Source organism: Elephantulus edwardii, unplaced genomic scaffold, assembly GCF_000299155.1.
Source record: "Elephantulus edwardii isolate Elephantulus edwardi_28Jun2011 unplaced genomic scaffold, EleEdw1.0 scaffold00010, whole genome shotgun sequence".
Lineage (NCBI taxonomy): Eukaryota > Metazoa > Chordata > Mammalia > Macroscelidea > Macroscelididae > Elephantulus > Elephantulus edwardii.
The window spans coordinates 7,841,954-7,859,656 of record NW_006399760.1 but is presented as its reverse complement, the minus strand read 5'-3'; positions in this window follow the sequence as shown (position 1 = coordinate 7,859,656).

Sequence of the window (17,703 nt, the reverse complement as noted above, 5' to 3'; positions counted from 1 at the left end):
GATTGCATATAATATTAATGATATTGTTTGATAATTACTGCACTCACTCAGGTCACCTTTCTTTGGAATGGGAACAAATATGGATTTCTTCCAGTCAGTTGGCCAGGTGGTTTTTCTTCAGATTTCTTGGCACAACATGATGAGTGCGTCCAGGGCAATGACTGTAGAAATATGTGAACTGCTATTCTGTCCATTCGTGAGGCTTTGTTTTTTGCCAATTGCTTCAGAGTAGTTTGAACTTCCTTCTTCATAACCACAGGCTCATGCTCTTATGTTGTTTCATGAAATTCTTCTGTTTCAGTCAATTTCTTCTGGAACCATGACTCTATATACTTCTTCCATCTTCTTTTAATGCTCCCTGGATCATTAAATATCTTGTCCAAAGCGTATTGCAACTCGAGGCTTGAGAAATGCTGAGTTAGTCCAGCCTTTTTTATTTTCTTACTCCAGCTCTTTGCATATTTCATTATAATATTTTGCTTTGTCTTCCTGTGCTGCCCTTTGAAATCTTCTGATTGTCTACTTAATTTCTTTAATTCCTTCCTTTGCTTTGTCTTCTAGGTTCTCTTGTGCAATATTCAGAGTTTCCTCTGAATACCTTGGTCTTTGCATTCTTCAGGGATGATATTCTTGATATCCGCCCACAGCTCATCTGGTATTTGCTCTTTAGTTTTCAAAGCCTCAAATCTTTTCCTGAAATGATTTTGAAATTCAAGTGGGATTAACTCAAGGTGAAAAATTGGTTCCTGTGGATTAGATTTAACCTACTTTAGCTTCAGCTTATACTTGCATATGAGTAGTTGATGGTCTCTTCAACTATCAGCATCTGGCCTAGTTTTCACAGCTGATGTTGAGCTTCTCCAGTGCTTTTTCCATAGATGTAACGGATCTGATTCCTATGCATACCATTAGGTGAAATATATGTGTTCAGTCTGCATTTATATTTCTTATAAAAAGTATTTGCATTGAATAAAATCATTGATTGTACAGAATTCTATCATTCTATCTCCAGCCTCATTACTCTCACCAAATCCATGTTTTCTGACTATTGATCCTTCCTCCCTGTTCCCAACTTTTACATATCAGTCACCATGGGCCTTGTAGAACGTGTTTAGAGCATACTAGCAAATATGGGAATTGAGGCTGAGCCCTCAAATATAGAAACACAGAGGAGGATAAAGAGTCATAAGCAGACTTAGTGGTTGGAAAATGGAGTTTGAGAATCATAAATGTAGGAAAATTAGACATTGTCAAGAAATAAATGAATGCATAAGTATTCACATATTATGTATTATAGAAATGAGATGGTTTTTCATGGGACATTTTGAATCAGACAATCATATAATCTACTAGGTGAGGAAAACAGGGGTTACTTTAATAGTTAAAAAATTCATTTATAAATCCATTTTGAAATATGATAATCCATACTGAAGGGAAAAAAAAATCTTTGTTCTTCTTCAATAATTCTTCATGTTTTCTTCACTTTAATGTAGATTGTTTGTTTGTCTTTATCCAATCTTGATCTAACATTCCAAGCATCATGTCTTTCTCCAACTACTAGTCCTTCCTGGCCACATGCCAAAGTATGTGAGACAGAGCTTCAAAATCTTTGCTTCCAAGGAGAAACTTGTTTTCACCCTCTCTAAGACAGACTTATTTGTTCTCCTGGCTGTCCATGGTATGTTCAAGACTACTCTCCAGCACCACAACTTAAAGACATATTATTCTTCTATCATTCTTAGTCATTGTCCAGATTTCTGATACATAGCATGTGGTTGTGAAGATCATGGCCTGGATCAGGTGCACTTCAATATCTAGACTGATGTCTCTGTTCCTTAGCACTCTGGAGAGGTCTCTGAAAGCAGGCTTGCCCAATGAAATTTGTCTTTTGATTTCCTGACTCCTAGGTGCCAAGAGTGTTGATTGTGGAGCTGAGCAAGCTGAACTTGTTAACAATCTCAATCTCTTCTCTATCCATCACGGTGCTGCCAATTGGCCCAATAGTGAGAATCTTTGTCTTCTTGATGTTGAGCTTCAATCCATATTGAAGACTATAATTCTTGAACTTCTGCAGCAAATGCTTCAAGTCTTCTTTAGTTTTAGCAAGCACATTTGGATTATCTTCATAGCACAGGTTGTTCATGAGTTTTCCTCCAATCCTGATTTCCCATTTCTCCTCATAAAGTCCAGCCTCTCAAATGATCTGTTCCACATGTAGATTGAAAATATAAGTAGACAGGACACATCCCTGACCCACTTCTTTCTTCATTTTCAACCATGCAGTATTTCATTGCTCTGTTCCAACTACTGCTCCTGGTCCAAGTCTAGTTTTCATGTGCACACTATAAAATGTTCTGGGATTCCCATTCTTCTCAAGGTTAGCCAAAAATTTGTTGTGGTCTACAAAGTCATATGCCTTTACATAGTCAATAAAGCACAGATAGACATTCAATTGGTACTCTTTGCTTTCAGCCAAGACCCATCTGACATTGGCTATAATGTCTCACTTGTATTTCTGATTCTTGTTGTTTGCCTTAAAGTTGAGCACTACTCATAGTGACTCAATGAACAAAAGTCCTGAAGCCCCTCTACAACTATTGATATTTATCAAAGTTCATAGACTTTCTGGAAGCATGTTATTTAGGAAGTGAATACTACTCTGTAAATGAACTGTTCCAATCTTTTTTTTTGTAATCTTCAGTATTTTGCTTATGTATGATAGTTATTGTTCAATAATTTCCACATTCTGTCTAATCACCTTTCTTCACCTTTTTCAGCTTGAGAAATAATGGGTATTCTCTTCCCTGTTTCCCCATCTTCAAAACTTTAAGTATCTCTTCCCAATATTGTAGAAACAACGACAGCAACAACTGTGTTTTATCTTCTGAAGCAAGGCCTTGCAATCTTCTTGTAAGCTCTCATATCTCAGCAGGTCTTCCTTTTGCTTTATAATCTTTATACTCAAGAACAAATTTTAGAGTTTTTTTTTTTCTGACAGTAATTTTGGTCTATTTTATCCTTTCCTGTCTTTTTAATGACCTTTATATTTATTCTTGTATGATGTCCTTGATGTCATTTCACAACATTTCTGTCTCTTATTTCAGAAGTCAATGGCTAGCCATCCTCAGTCTAAATGTGGAGACTTAGCTGAAAATTATCCACCATAGGTGACTCTGCTTGTATTTTAAATAGAGGTGGCATGGCTTTCAATATCATACTTCATACTAGCTGCTATAGTATGGGAAACTGACAGATTGACTAGTGGTGAAACAAAGCATGGCATATTAAAAATAATGAGTAAAAATGCCAAATGAACAAAAGAAATATAATCAGAAGGAGCTACTGGTATGCACGGCTACTTGGATGAATCTCTATAAAATTATACTGAGTGGAAGAAAAGGAGCAAACTCAAAGGATTGCTGTTGTTGAATATCACTGAGATGATACTGACCCACAGCTGACATTCCAGTGAGTTTTCCAGAGGCAGTAAACCACACCGATGATAATTTGCCATCTTTCTTTTCAGAACATCTTGTGGATCCAAACCATCTACCTTTGGTTTGGAGGCTCAATTCCTTACCAGGAAGTTACCAGAGCTCCCTCAAAAGAAGATATATTTCATTCCACTTATATCACATTTTCACAGTTTATCTTTTCTGAATTACCTTGAGAATTTAAAACCTACATAGGAGAGAAAACTCCTGGGGAGTTTCCTAAAATTTGCTTCACAGAAGAGTAGTCCAAGTTAATCAATCTGCTCAGGAACATATGGAAAACATGCAGGCCCTGTCTCCCAAGTGCAGAATCACAATGCACCACAGTCTACTAAAATCCCAGAGAAATCCATCTAATATGTAATATACAGTAATATCTAGGTGCTGAGTTTAAGTAATTTTAGAGACTGAAGCTTCAGGAGGTAGAAATATAGTTGCTCACATTTGATAAACTATTTCATCTTTAAAACCTATTGAGTTTTACAACTTTCTACTGAAAATTGGATTTTTTTAAAAAGGTAGTTCTTTATACTTATGAGAGATTTTGGATTGTGTCTAGAAAGCAGAAAAAGGGGCACAAGGCACAGGGCCATATGTTTCTCTCTAAGGGAGCCAGAGGGAGTGAGAATAGCACAGCCCCTCACTGCCCCAGAGTAGAAAGCAGATAAAAAGCCTGTAGCTCAGCCCCATGGTGCCTCTAGATCCACACCAGCAGCAAGAGGTTCATTTATTCCTTGCTGACTCGCAAACCCACAGTTGTACCAAAACTGGGGTTTATTAGGGAAATAAGTTGGAGAGTGGAGGAGGCAAAACATGTGTTACAGTAGAAGTCCAGGTTTAGTCCAGTAGCTCCAAGGCACAATTCCTAAATTAGTTCAGGTTCCAGTTTCAGTTCGGCAAAACAAATTCAAGACGACTCTGGTTTCCTCTAGCAAGGTGTGCCTCAGAGCAGTTATAAGTCATCTTCTCCTTAATTATCCAGCAAAACCAGCAAAACTTTTAGCTGTGTCAGCACAAATACAAGAAGCCTAGGTCACATCTTCCCACAGTTTTCCAAATCAATGTGATAGTCTCTCTACTACCATCTACATGGTCTTGCCATCAGGGCCTAGCTCTCACTAGGGTCTTGGTCCTGTCTCCCTCAAGTCTTGCCACTTCCAAGTCTGGCTCCTCAGAATGAGAAACACCCTTTCTCTTATCCTAGTCCCACAGCAGTTTGTGATTTGCAAGAACATGTGTCTTCAGTTAAGGTAGCTGGAGACCAAAAGGGGCTTAAGTAATTGCTGGGTGGGAAAAACGAGTCAACTTCAGGCTAACACTACAGGTTGTTTTTAAGTTTAGATGGAGCTAAAATAGGCAGAATTAATAATAGTTTATATATTAATATTGAAAGGTAACACAGCACCTTGAGAAAATGAAATTAATGTTTTGCATTGTGTATTGTCTGAAATCACAAAGTACAATTTCTGTCCCATTTTGGTTGGTCTGAATTCTCCACTAATTAGACAGCGTTTTGGAGTATAGCAAGGGCAGAAAAAAAAATTCTTTAAAATAGGGTAAGTTCGTTGCTTCAAAAGAACCTGAAAGTTTAACAATGACTAGTTATGATCAAAGAAAAATCAATGCCTTTGAATTTTGGTGCTGGTGAAGAATATCGGATATAAAGTGGACTGCTAAAAGAGCTAACAAATCTGTCTTGCAGTAAGTACAAACAGGGTGCTCTTTAAATGCAAGGAAGGTGAAACTAGTCCTTAGAAAACAACATGGTGGAAAAGATAAAGGATTGGTGAAAGACAGGAAGACCCTCAATGAGATGAATTGACACACTGTAACAAGAGCTTGAGCACTTTAAAAACCATGAAGATGACTGACACAACATAAAGTAAGGTTTAGATTTTGTTCACAGGCTTTCTGTGCTCCTAAAAATAACAACAAGGAAATCAGTTTGCGCAAAGTTCTCTAGTCTGAGGTTAGGAGATAATGTAAGTACTTAATTGAGTAAAATATTGGATTTAAAAAGATAAGGGACAAGGACTAAATATTTTAATGATGGAGGAGTTTGAGGAACAGAACATTGGAAGATATGAATGATTTTGGGTGTTGAGTTAATCTCTGAACACCGGATTTGTTAAAGGCAATAAAGACCACGATATCAAAGAGAATAGTGTGCAAATTCATGTGCTTTCATAGCAACTTGTTCTGTTGCTCCAGCTCTCCTCAAAACATATAATTAATTTTAAACATTATGTTTGAAATTGAAATAGGAATTAAAATTTTTAGTGATTTAATTCACTACATTTTAGAATCTTTGTAAATTTCTAAATTTGTCATAAAAAAGATAGAACATAAAGACCACAAAAGACAAATAGTATAATTTTGCTATGCATCTAACCAAATTAAATTCCTCTTTGTTATTAGAGATGAAGAAACATTGCCTCTACTTTAAGATTGAATTTTCTCATTCTTTTTTAGCAGCCTAAAACAACTATGAATTCTTACGTTTTTGTAATTTTAACAAAAGTTTACAAAAAGTTGATTTTTAAAAAATAATTTTAATGAACATTTACAGAGAATTAGGATTTCCATTCATTCATTGCTGCACTTCTCTCCCTGCCCATCCCTCTCCTCCCCCCCCCCCCAGTTCACTCCTCTCTTTCAAAAGTGAAAGACTCACTCCCTGATGCACAATCCCCCAGCACCCCTCCCACCTCCCCAAGTACATTCCACTATGCAACCTTAATTGTGGACTCTTGTGATAACCATAAGACCCTATCATACATTGTTTTTGAATTATTCACTCCCTCATCTGTTTCAGTGCAGTATACACAATTTATCCAGGTTTTCTCAGTTTTACTTGGACCAAGAGGCAGTAGTCAGAACAGAGCAGGGTAACACTGCATGGTTCAAAATTGGGAAGGGTGTACGCCAGGGATGCATCCTGTCTCCATACCTTTTCAACATGTATGCAGAGCAGATTATCTGAGAGTCTGGGCTCTATGAGGAGAATTGTGGCATCAGGATTGGTGGAAGGTCTATTAACCATCTCCGTTATGCAGATGACACAACCCTGCTTGCTGAAACTGAGGAGGACCTCATGCACTTGCTGCAAAAGGACAAGGACTGCAGCCTTCAGTATGGACTAAGTCTCAACGTCAAGAAGACAAAGATTCTTGCCACTGGACCAATTGGCAGCGTCAGGATGGATGACGAAGAGATTGAGAGTGTTCACAGCTTCACTTTGCTCGGCTCCACAGTCAACACTCTTGGTACCAGCAGTCAGGAAATCAAAAAGCATATCGCGATGGGAAAGACTGCCGTTAGGGACCTCTCAAAGGTACTCAGGAGCAACAGTGTCTCTCTGGAGACTAAGGTGCGCCTGATACAGGTCATGGTATTTGCAATCACTTGTTATGCATCAGAGAGTTGGACAATGACTAGGGAGGACAGAAGGAGAGTGGATGCTTTTGAGCTGTGGTGCTGGAGAAGGGTACTGAATGTACCCTGGACTGCCAGGAAAACAAACAGATTTATCTTGGAGAGGATTAAACCAAGCTACTCCTTGGAGGCAAGGATTCTGGGGCTTCGTCTGACATACTTTGGACATGTTGCCAGGAGGGACGGGTCCTTGGAGAGGGACATGATGCTTGGGAGGGTGGAGGGACAGCGCGGGAGGGGAAGACCCTCTATGAGATGGATTGATTCGGTGACTGGGGTAATCGGGATGGGTGTGTCAGAGGCGGTGCGGTTGGCGCAGGATAGAGCAGGGTTTAGAGCTGTTGTGCATAGGGTCGCTATGAGTCGGAAACGACTCGATGGCACATAACAACAACAACATAACTTTTTCCATATCCTTCTGTATTCATAATTCCTTCTGCTAAGATTAGTAGCAGACCAGTTATAAAAAGTGCTGATTTTATGTATAACGTCATGATTTCTGACACTAATAGCCTCTCCTTTGTTCAGTTCCCTACCTCCTTTATATCCCTTGGTGCTGGTGTTTTTTTTGAAAGGTTTCCTAGAAACTGAGACCCCTCAGGGGTATGACTGGTGTGACTGCAGGTGTACAGATTGGTTTTTTAGAGACTGGTGAGCAATGCAAGCTATTAGCTGCATTGTGCCTAGAAACACAGGTGTCCCCAAAAGAGAAAGACCTAGCACTGAGGTTACATGAGCTTATAAAACTTCTAGTAGGGTGGGGCTTATATCTCACCTTAATACAATAAATACTTCAGCACAAAATAAATAGGTAATCATTTGCTAGGAAAGGCATTGAATGATAAAACTTTGACACTGCCTCTTCAAATTTTCATAATCACCAAAAGAACCTTCATAGGCTCAGTATTGTCAATTATTGAATGTTATCAGTAATTATATATAAATATATTCATTCATCCTATAATTCTGTTTTAACCTAGTCTTCTTTCAGCTCACTAGTATGAAGATTATTGTTGGATTGATCATAGTTATTTAACTCAGTATTTGGTCTTTTTCATGGCTATTTGTATGCACTTGTATTGAAGCTATTTTGCTAAAAGATAGGATTCTTGTTTATGTGGATTCACATATATCTAGTTTTAATATTTGCTTTTCAATAACATTTTTGCTGTTTTCTGTATATAAATGGGATTGTACTCATAGCCTGTGCCTCTTGGCCATATTCTCAGGGTTCCCCTAATCTGTTTGTCTGAAGTTTTCTATTTCCTTTATACTACCCAAAGTTCTAACATGCTGATATAGTTTTATTGCTTTCTTTTTCTTAAATCTTTCTTAATCATAGTTGCAATAAAGTAGATAAATGGAAAACAGACACTTGTCTGTGATCTTTCCTCCAAATACACATTAAATTATTTTCAAAACAGCAGATTAGGGAGTAAATGATATAGTATAAATCTATGAGCAAGAGGAGTAGGAGAGATATTAGCTGATTAAAAATATTGACTATATATTAGAGTATTAATGGAGTGTGGTAACTATCTAATAAATAATGTATTCATTAACTAAGTTATTAGCAGAAATAGTAAATACTATTTATAGAATAGCAATATTCTATAGTATCTAAAATATCTATAAAAAATAAATAGCAAAGTCCCAATATGAAGGAAGACATTTGGCTGTTGGACCCTGGGAGTTTCAGAAATTATGTGTACGAGCACCAAAACAGAGGTGAGAAATAAGGATTTTTAAAAAGGATTGAGACATGTCATTGAATAAAAATCAAAGTCCCCTTTTTCATGCTAGCATTGCCATGTGTAAGATGAGAATTTTATTTTATGAAAAAGGTGGCCTATTGCTCAGGTCTTAGATATTGCACCTAAGCACGTTTATGGATGAAATGTGTAATATGGAATTTGTTTTTGTTATGTACTGTCAAATCGGAATTGACTCTCCAACAGGTTTTCTGAAGCAGTAAATCCCATGGAAGGAGTTTGTTCATCTTTCTCCGATGGAGCAAGTGTTAGCTAGGAGCTGCTTATCTTTGAGTTGGCAACACAGCTTCTTTACCACTAGTCCACCAGAATTCCCTACAACAAGGGAGAGGAAGAGAAAAATCTTTGAGTCGTGAAATATTAGCCACCTTTCTTTCTTTACTCCCAAGTGATTAAAGCCAGGATTATTCCACTCTGGCTATCTGCAAGATTTTAGAGATTTCACTTAACAAGATTTGAATTTTCTTCAGCAAAATAAGTACTTAGAAAAGCAAAGATGTACAGAGACAATCCAAAAAAGCTAATACTGGAATACATTAATCTGAAACTCCATGACCTTGAGAACAGAAAACTATGTGATTCTCAGCTACTACTGCTAATCACTCTGAAGGAGACCACAATAGATAGATAATCAGAAAGAAAATATTTTTTAAAGATTAAAGACAAACTAAACTATGGAGAAGATCAATATATGTTAAGTTCACCTACATATGTGTTTTTTTAAACAAATTTAAGTGTGTTGCCATTAACCAGTATAAACAACTTAAGTTGTCAGTTTTAGATGTCATCCAGTAAAGTATGACTCAGATTGACCCTATGAACAGCAGATTTGAACCCTGTCCTATCCTGTACCACGTTTATCATTCCTAACATACTTGAGCCCATTGACACCCTAATATTATCAGTCAGTCTCTTGGAGGGTCTGTCTCTTTCACTGACCCTGTAAGTTGCAAGTATGATGTCCCTTGCCAAGGAGTAGCCCATCCTAAAAGCATACTCAAAATACGTGGGACAAAGTTTATCCCTATTTGCCCCTAAGGAGCACTTTAGTTACTCTTTCTTTGTGACATACCTATTTGTTCTTTCAGCAATACATGGAATATATTCAGGAATCTTCTCCAACACCACAAATCAAAGGTATTGATTCTTCTTCTCTCAATCTTATCCATTATACAGATCTTGGAGACATAACACATGATTGAAAAAAACAAAACAAACAAAACACAAAATACCCATAGAACTTATTGGAAGTACTTGCTAGGGACAAGAGAAACAAAAACCATCCAGATCGACAAAGATGATAAAAATCTCTATATGCAGATAATAGGAAGCTCTGGTGGCCTCATGGCATGCAATACTGAAGGCATGCAATTCCAACCCACCAGCTAATCTGTGGGAGAAGTATGAGCAGTCTCCTCTCTTTGTGACTAACTGCCTCTGAAAACCCACCAACAGGTCAGCTTTATATCAATTTCGTCTCAACGGTACACAGCAACAACATGCAGACAATATGACAATGTATACAGAAAGCCCCATGGACTGCAAAAAAATCCATGACAGCTAGTAGAAAAATTCAGTAGAGTGACAGGATATAAGATCAATATACAAAAAACTGTGTGGTTGTCCACAGTAATAAAGAAAACACAGGAAGACATTAAGAAAGCAATAGCATTTACAATTTGGCTTACAATAGCCAAACACAAATTGAGATATATGAGAAAAAAACCAAACTAGAAATATTGAAGACCTTTACAAAGAAAAGTACAAAATACTATTGCAAGAACCAATAAGAGATCTAACTAAATGGGAAAATGCTCTCTGTTCAAGGATAGGAAGACTCAATATAATGAAAATGACATTCCTACAAAAAGCCATCTACAGGTTTAACACAATCTCAATACAGATACCAAATTCATCTGTCAAAGAGATAGTAAAAGCAATGTTGTCATTGCCATCTAGTCAAGTAGGACACATAACAATACTATGAACAAAAGATCTGTAACCTCTTCTATCATGCACCATCCTTACACTTTCTGACACACAAGAGCCCATTGCAGTAGTTATCATGTCAATCCACCTGGTTGTTGGTCTTCCTCTCCTTAATTGACCCTCTACCTTTTCAGGCACCATGCTCCTCTCTTAGGAGCATTCTCCTAGTAGAATGCCAAAAGTATGTGAGGCAAAGCCTCATAATTCTTGTCTCCAAAGAGCACTCCAGCTGCACCTTCTCCAAGGCATATCTCTTTGTTCTTTGGATTACCCATTGGATGCTCAGTGCTCTTCTCCAACACCACAGCTCAAAAGTGTTAATTCTTCTTCAGTAATTCTTGTTCATCGTTCAGCTCTCAAATGCATAACAAGTCATCAGAAAGACCATGGCCTGAATCAGACACACCTTAGTCCTCAAACTGATATCATTGCTCCTCAAGAATTTGATGAGGCCCACACTGCAGATTTTCCCAGTGCAATGCATCTTCTTATTTCCTAACTGATGGCACCAAGGGTGTTAATTGTGGATCCAAGCAAGATGAAGCTGTTGACAGCCTCAGCCTCTTCTCCATTCATCATGATGTTACCTATTGGGCCGTGGTAAGAATCTTTGTTTTCTTAATATTGAGATGCAACTCATATGGAATGCTGCATTTCTTCAATCTCTGCAGCAAGTGATTCAAGTCCTCCTCACTTTCAGCAAGCAAGGTTGTGTCAACTGCATAATGCAGGTTATTGATGTTTCTCCCTCCAGTCCTGATGTCACACTCCTCTTCAGAGTCCAGCTTCTCAGATAATTTGCTCAGCATACAGACTGAGTAGATATTGAAAGACAATAGTCAAGTTTATTTGGAAAGTAAAGAGACCTTAAATAAACAAAATGCTTTTGAAAAACAAAAATAAAGTGGAAGACATAGATAACACTCCCTGATCTCAAAACCTACTATATAGCTATAAAAACCAAAACACTATGTACTGGTACAATGACAGATATGTAGACCAGTGGAAAATAATTAAGAACCAAGAAATTTCTCTATCTACCTACAGGCCATGGTCTTTGCAATTAGTTGCTGTGCTTCAGAGAGCTGGACAATGACTAGGGATGATAAAAGGAGAGTTGATGCCTTTGAGCTTTGGTGCTGGAGAAGAGTATTGAATATACCATGTACTTCTAGGAGAACAAAGAAGTTTGTTCTGGAGAGGGCAAAACCAGGCTGCTCCTTAGAAGCAAGGATTCTGACATGTTTTGGACAAGCTGCAAGGCAGGATCAGTTCTTGGAGAGGGACATCATACTTGGAAGGGTGGAGGGACAGTGCAGGAGAGAAAGACCCTCGATGAGATGGATTGATTCAGTACTGGGGTAATGGGGATAGGTGTGTCAGAGACAATAAAATTGGCAAGGGATAGAGCAGGGTTTAGGGCTATTGTATATTAGGGTTTCTGTGAGTCACAAGTGACTTGATGGCACATAACAACAACAACAACCTACAATCAACTGTATTTGACAAGGAAATAAAATCTGTCATATGGGGAAACAATAAGCTTGTCAACAAATAATATTGGCAAAACTGGATATCTACTTGTAGAAAGCTAAAGAAGCATCCATATCTCACATGATACACAAAAGTCAACTCATTGTGATTCAGAGACCTAGGGGTATATCTTAAAACCATAAAAATCATAAGAGACATTATGAGACCAAACTTAGAAGGTCTAGCCTATGATATAAATAGGCTGGCAAATGCAGCCAGAAATTCACAAACTGAAGAGAACAACATTAAGAATGAGACTTTAGAGATTAAGTCCCAGTTTGTACCAACACATTTCCCAATAGGGTGAAAAGAAAATCTACTAACTTGTAAAAACATCTGCCACTAACATTTCAGGCAAGGTTTTCATAAAGAAAGTTTACAGAATACTACAGGATCTTCACCCTATTACAAAATGGGGAAAAGATAGGAAAATACTTTTCACAGAGGGAGATATTTGGATGGCCGACAGACCAGACACATGAAGAAATGCTCAAAATCATTGCCAATCAGAGAGATGCAAAGAAAAACCATAATTAGATAACATCTCACCCCAGTAGTCATGACAAATTTTAAGAGTACAGCAAGCATTAAGTATTAGAGAGAATGTGGAGAGATTGGCATTCTCCTACACTGCTGAGATGTTGTTGTTGTTGTTGTTGTTAAGTGCCATCGAGTCACAGGAGACTCATAGCGACCTTATGAAGGAGAGTCCTCGACGCTTGGGTGCCTTTCATCCTCTCTCCAGGTTCATAGGATTTCCAGAGGCAAGCTATTATGGAAGTGGACGCCACTCCTCCTTCCAAGCTTGTTTTAATCGGAGAGCACCACCCCACTCTCTGTCCGTGTTGGCTAGCCAACCATTAACACATTTGACACAACAGTGTCACAGTGTTCAGCCTCACAGTGATCACAAGTGACCGCAGTATGGCAACTTGTACACCAGGGCTATATGACCTAGAGGAATGTCTGAACAAAAAAAATGAAAGACTGGCCCGAGGACCTCATATTAAAAGTCACCCACCTTTGACTTGGTAGCATCACTTTCTGTCCTCTGTTGAGTTAGGATTGTAAAATGGAAATATCACTTTGAAAGACAATTTGACATTTCCTCAAAAAGCTGAACAGAGGAATTCCATATGCCCCAGCTATTCCACTGCTTCAAATCTACCTCAGAAAATGAGAACTGAGACAAAAACTAGTATTTGTAGATCGATGTCCATACCAGCATTATTCACTGGAGAAATAAAATGGAAACAGTACAAATGTCCATCAGCAAATGAATGGATTGAGAAATTTTAGTACAGTCACACAATGGAATACTATGCAAGAGTTTTGAAAAAGAATATATAACTATTTTCGTTTTATTTTGGGAACTGTTAAAGAGCATTATGCTGAATGAATTTACTGAGTCTCTTAAGGACAAATACTGCATAAGACCATTATTGTAAAAATAGAAAGATAACTAGTAAGGTTTTTATAAAAGACTAAAGGGGGAAAGGAAAGGTTGGAGATCTGAAAGTAGAGAGAGGAGAAGTTATGGGGTCACAAAGTTTAGTGGGAGAAGGAATTAGGAAAGATACATTGAGAACCTGAACAGATGGAGTAATCATGGGCATAGATAAATGGTGATTAATTTTATAAAGCACAATGTATGAAAATTATTATATAAAACACAATATGAGTGAAGGAATGTGTGAAATATATTGAATGAATAAAAATGTATATTAATTTTGCATGAGAACCAATTTAAAATAAATTTTAAAAACAAAACAAATCATAGCTTAAATACAGAGCATGTTAATTTTTTTAACTAATATTATTGCAATTCAGGAGTTTTGAGAGGTCACTGACAGCATATTTTCACAAAGCTATGTCTCCTGATCTCCTGAATGCTGGTACCAAAGATGTTGATTGTGCATCAAAAAATAAAAAAATAAAATAAAATCATTGACAATTTAAATTTATCTCCATCATCATGATGTTGCCTATTGACCCAAAGGTGAGGAATTGTTTCTTTGATGTTGAGATGTAATCTGTATTGAAGGTGGTAGTCTTTGAACTTCTCCAGCAAGTGCTTCAAGTCTTCCTTGCTTTGAACAAGCAAGATTGTGCCACGTGCATAACATAGATTATTAATGGGTCTTTCTCTGCTCTTGATTCCACATTTTTCTTTCTAGAGTCTGGCTTCTCAATTTTTTTTTTTTCTCAGCATATACATTGAATTTGTATGGAGCAAAAATACAGCCTTGATGCACGCCTTTCTTGATATGGAAAACATGGTGTTCCTTTGCTCTGTTTAGATAATAGCTTCTTGGTCTGGGTAGAGATTTTGTATAAATTTAATTAAGTGTTCTGGAATTACCATTCTGCTCATTGTTAGTCATGTTGTTGTTGTTGTTATGTGCTGTTGAGTCACTTGCGACTCATAGTGACCTGATTTACAAAAGCCATAAACTCTGCTCTATCCTGTGCCAATTGCACTGCCTCCAATGCACCGATCTCGATTACCCCAGTCACTGAATCAATCCACCTCATAAAGGGTCTTCCCCTCTTGTGCTGTCCCTCCACCTTCCCAAGCATGATGTCCCACTCAAAGGACATCTCCTAACAACATGTCCAAAGCATGTCAGACGAAGCCCCAGAATCCTTGCCTCTAAGCAGCAGCTTGGTTTAACCCTCTCCAGGATGAATCTGTTTGTTTTCTTAGCAGTCCATGGTACACTCAATACTCTTCTCCAGCACCACAGCTCAAAGGCGTCAATTCTCCGTCTATCCTCCCTAGTCATTGTCCAACTCTCTGATGCATAACAAGTGATTTCAAAGACCATGGTCTGTATCAGATGCACCTTAGCCTCCAGAGGGACAGCATTGCTTGTCAGTACTTTGGAGAGGTCCCTAACAGCAGACTTTCCCATCACAATACATCTTTTAATTTTCTGGCTGCTGGTGCCAAGAGTGTTGACTGTGGAGCCAAGCTGACTAAAGCTGTGAACAATCTCAATCTCTTCACCATTGATCCTGATGCTGCCAATTGGTCCAGTGGTGAGAATCTTTGTTTTCTTGATATTGAGCCTCAATCCATATTGAAGGCTGCAGTCATTGACCCTCTGTAGCAAGTGCTTCAAGTCCTCCTCAGTTTCAGCAAGCAGGGTTGTTTCAGCTTCATAACGCAGATTGTTGATAGATCTTGATGCCAATCTGACACCACACTTCTCCTCATAGAGCCCGGCCTCTCGGATAATCTGTTCTGCTTATAGGTTGAAAAGGTATGGAGATAGGACATATCCCTGTCATACACCTTTCCCAATTTTGAACCATGAAGTGTTTCCTTATTTAGTTGATTATATATACAATACATACATACAGTCAAATGCATAGTCAATAAAACATAGATAGACATTATCTTTTTTCAACTCAGATCCATAGGACCACAGCAATGAAATCTCTGTTGCCATAGTCAGCTTGAACTTCTGACAGTTCTCTGTCCATGTTTTGTTCTGGCCATGTTTGGATGAACTTCAACAAACACATAAGTATTTCATTTGCAAGACAATAATAAAAATAAGTGGAAAGTGTATATTAATGAAATGCAGGAAATAAAACAAAAAAAATGTCAAAAAAAGAAAGAACTACATAAACCAAAAGAAAAATATTATTCAGATATAAAGAAATATTTCAAAACAAAAGTAAAAAAAAAATAAAACATGGATGATCATAAGATATGTTTGGAAGAATATTCCAGAATTTGAAATTAAAAGAAGACTGAAAATAGAGAAAGAAGACACCATTGACACTTTGAAATTTAACTTTCAATAAACAAACTTTTCAGAGGTGAGAGAAAGTAATAAATACAATTTCGTTTTTCCACAATTCAGTTTTCCAAAAGAGAAGGACGTAAAGGGGGAAATGAACTACAGTTTTTGTCATAAAAACTATAATGTATTTAAGTTTAAGTTGGACAATGACTAAGGAGGATAGACGGAGAATTGAGGCCTTTAAGTTGTGGTGCTAGAGAAGACTATTGACGGTACCATAGATTGCTAGGAAAACAAACAGATTCATCCTAGAGAGGGTTAAACCAGATGGCTCCTTAGAGGCAAGGATTCTGAGGCTTCGTCTGACGCACTTTGGACATGTTGTAAGGAGGGACCGGCCCTTGGAGAGGGACATTATGCTAGGTAGAATGGAGGTACTTGATTCAGTGACTGGGGTAATCAGGATGGGTGTATGAGAGACAGTACAATTGGCACAGGACAGAGCAGAGTTTAGGGTTGTTGTACATAGGATCGCTATGAGTCTCACTCAACTTGACAGCACATAACAACATGATGAGTGAAGGAGAAAAAATCAAAGAAACAAGAAATATTCCAGGCATAAAAATCCTGTAATTACTTAAATGATAAGATTGAAAGTTATGGAGGAAAAAAATATGAAATACAATTTCTTCATATTACTTAAGAATTTTTATTTCAAACTCAATAGCTCTATATTAATCAAACTGTACAATGACATGATAATGGGCTCTCATCTCCAAAGAAGAGCTCAAAATCTAGTAAATGACGTTTTTAGCTTGACTTCCAAAGATTATGCTATAACCAGTACATTTTTAAGGATAGGTCCATAGAGTCTGACATCCATCCAGGAGGTCAAAGATAGAAAACATATCTATAAAACTTATCTATTCATGCATAGGGAGTTCTGGTGGCCTAGAGGGTAAAGAGTTGTGCTGCTAACCCAAAGATTGGTAGTTAAAATCCCACAATCGTTCTGTAGAAGAATGATAGAAATATCCTCCATTTGATTGATGGTCTCTGAAAATCCACTGAAGGGTCAGTAACTCTGAAATAAGCAACCTGATCTATTGATGGATATAAAGATTTGCTCTAAGTCAAAGTGGTGTTGTGGTGAGCTCTGGGGGCCTAGTGGCAAGAAGCTGCACTGCAATCTCAGAGGTGAGGGATTCAAATCCACCAGATGCTTTGCTGGAGAAGGAAGGACAATCTCCTCTTGTACCAGTCAAATCTGATTTGATGGTACACACACACACACATAAATTAACAACAACAACAACAAAGTGGTGTTGTTAGGAGCATTGCTTATAGCTCATAGCAATTCCATACACAACAGCTCATAACATTGCCATATCCTAAACCATTCTCACTATCTGTCACGCTAAAGAATGTTTTTTGAAGTCACTGTGTGTATCCACCTCATTAATGATATTCTTTCCTTTCCATGATTCTTCACTTTTACAAATTTGATGTTGTTATCCAAGGACTGGCCCTTCCTGACAAAAATATGAGTGCAAGAGATTAAATGAACTTTCACCATTTTTATCTCTAAGGAGCCTCTTTGTTGAATTTTCTGAAAAATAGGTTTATTTGTCTTTGACTATTCAAGACTCTTTGCCAACACCACAATTTAAAATCATAAACTCTTCCTGTCCTCCTTATTAATTGTCCAAAAATTAGATGCATATG